The sequence below is a fragment of the Aplysia californica genome, unplaced genomic scaffold (genome assembly GCF_000002075.1).
Source record: "Aplysia californica isolate F4 #8 unplaced genomic scaffold, AplCal3.0 scaffold00169, whole genome shotgun sequence".
NCBI lineage: Eukaryota > Metazoa > Mollusca > Gastropoda > Aplysiida > Aplysiidae > Aplysia > Aplysia californica.
Genome location: NW_004797439.1, coordinates 1,175,401 through 1,177,555, shown reverse-complemented (window position 1 = coordinate 1,177,555; position 2,155 = coordinate 1,175,401). Strand labels below are relative to the sequence as shown.

Sequence of the window (2,155 nt, the reverse complement as noted above, 5' to 3'; positions counted from 1 at the left end):
CCCCCCCCCGAAAAATGATGGTACTTGGTTTTGTCATTGTAGTAAAAAAAATCACCGATTGGTAATGTTTTTCTCCTGATTTTTAGTACAAGGCGTCTCTTGTTTGTCACTCTTCCTTTGATTCATTGCTTTTTATAGTACTTATATCGTAACCTTTATATTGCTGCTGATACTTGTAGGAATACGTGAATGTGTTTGTTTGTATATTATATATTATGTCCTGTCTCATCATTGTTATGCCCACAAAAAGATGCAATCAATGAAAATATGATTTACCATACTTAAGGAAGAATGAAAATATGAGCACTTTTCCAGTCAGCTGTGCCGAGTCCGAGTGCTGAGTGAGCACTGGGAACTGGGGGGAAAAAAGTAGGAGCGGCATGGAGAAACGGAACTCTTCAACAGCTACTTTCAGTGACGAACCAGTAATGTGGTACTCGGGTCATGAATAAAATTACTATATACCCAAACTTTGTATACATAAAGTACGGTATTCATAATGAGCTGCTTCGGTAGGCCAACTTAGACATTAACTTCTTCTTCTTCTTCTTCTTCTTCTTCTTCTTCTTCTTCTTCTTCTTCTTCTTCTTCTTCTTCTTCTTCTTCTTCTTCAAATGATGATCATGATAATGATCATGATCCCACCTCCGAAATGGTCTAAATAGACACAGAGTAGATGTATAAACACCCAATTACAGTGATAATAATAATAAATTATTATTAGATCTAGTACTATTTTTTTAAAGATAAAAGATGATGATAATAATACATAAAGAAGTAATAATGAAAGAAAAAATATATCGAAGATCGTTAATCAATATATTGTATCAATATCAATATTCATTTATAATGTATTATTACTGATAGTCATTACCATAGCATTTATATTCAAAGTAATTATTTTAACTGTCATTATCATTGATCATTGTCAATACTGCTGTCGCCGCTACTCCTGCTGCTGCTACTGTTGTTGTAGTTGTTGTTGTTGTTATTGATGTTGTTGTTGGTGGTGGTGGTAAATCATCTTCCTAAACTTCCTAGAACGTCCAATTATATTATCACCCCATCCACGCGTGGAACAACAAGTAATTAATTGACCTCACGCGATGGAATTAGATCAACTCGCGAACATGATAAGTAACGCGTTAGTTAGAACAGTTTATTCCTTTACTCAACTTGGCCTCCACCTCCACACGCTTCCCTCTCACGCGCGTGGCGTGGCGTGGCGTGGCGCATCATTGCGGACTCGTGGACTGAACGCTCGGCTAGCTCCGCTCACCCCTTGGCTCTCCCCTCCCCTCCCCTGGCCTGGCCTGGCCTGCTCAGTGCTCGCTCGCTCACTAACTGCTAGTGAAGACTTTCACACACGCGCGCACGCACGCACGCTGCAGGCAGCAGGCAGATTCTCGCCTAGCCTACGTCAAGCAAGAAAGCAAGGCCTCCTGTGCTGTTTGCTGGGCTCGTGACCTCGACTTGCACTCGCTTGTAGTTGTAGAGTCTAATAAACAGTAAACAGAGCCACAGGGGAAAGAAGAAGAAACATTTTAGTTCATAGCAGCATAGCCTAGCCTGCGGAGCATTGACTGCTTGAGTCTGCTGTTGTGTTAAAATAATTTGGTTGCTCGACCCAGACCTTGGCAATACTGACTGGATTCTCACACCACCACCAAACAGCGAGCTGTGGTCCGTGGTGAAATAAGCAGTTGAATGCGTGCGCGAGAGAATTGATCGAAGTTTAGACCGCATCTCCAGCTGAATCGATTTTGTTAGTCTTATTCGCTGAGGCAAGTCTATTTGTGTGACTGAGTGCACGAGTCTGTTGTGTATACGGATTAGAGGCTTACTTCAGACCTGCTCGAACCTGCGAAGGTAGGAATTAAAATTTATTGTGCTTCCTTTCCTGCCTTTTAGCCTAGCCGTCTTATCTGTTCTCTCAATCTCATCTCTGTCATAGACTTTGTCTCTAGATCTATACATCTACTATCTGCTGTGACGTGTCAGTCTTTGGTTCCAGGCGTGTAGCTCAACAGAGAACAAGTGGATAAATAAACGGTGCTGTGCGAGTTCGGACTTGGTCATTAGTGAACACACAAAGGTCAAGTGCTTTGGAGAGAGAGAGAGAGAGAGAGAGAGAGAGAGGGGGGGGGGGGGGGGG

At 42.2% G+C, this 2,155-nt stretch overlaps 1 protein-coding gene across 1 annotated transcript in view; it reads left to right on the top strand.

The window, feature by feature from the left end:
* Positions 1 to 1,794: 1,794 nt before the first annotated feature.
* The window catches only part of LOC101849374 (elongation factor 1-delta), a 68,766-nt gene continuing 68,405 nt past the window's right edge, over positions 1,795 to 2,155 (top strand). Inside the window, exon 1 of the mRNA XM_035969682.1 lies at positions 1,795 to 1,869. The gene's annotated coding sequence lies outside the window, so the exon portion shown is untranslated. The remainder of the gene's footprint in view (positions 1,870 to 2,155) is intronic.